Raw genomic sequence first — 281 nt, forward strand, 5'->3', positions numbered from 1 at the left:
GCACTGTTTTTGCTGTTTTTCAATAGTTGGAGGCTTCAAAACATATGGGTTCTTTGGGAAAGTTTACTCAATAAATTGTCAGAAAGCCGTAGAGAACATAAAATTTTTTGACGGGAATGGTCTATAGTGTGTGACTCAGTAAGCATCAACATAACACCTTCAAGTTCCTACGAATAAAAATTCAATTCCCAATAGACCATTCCCGTGAAAAATTTTTATGTGCTCTACGGCTTTCCGACAATTTATCGAACAAACTTTCCCAAGGAACCCATATGTTAAGT

Source organism: Aedes albopictus, chromosome 2 (assembly GCF_035046485.1).
Source record: "Aedes albopictus strain Foshan chromosome 2, AalbF5, whole genome shotgun sequence".
In the NCBI taxonomy this organism is placed as follows: Eukaryota; Metazoa; Arthropoda; class Insecta; order Diptera; family Culicidae; genus Aedes; species Aedes albopictus.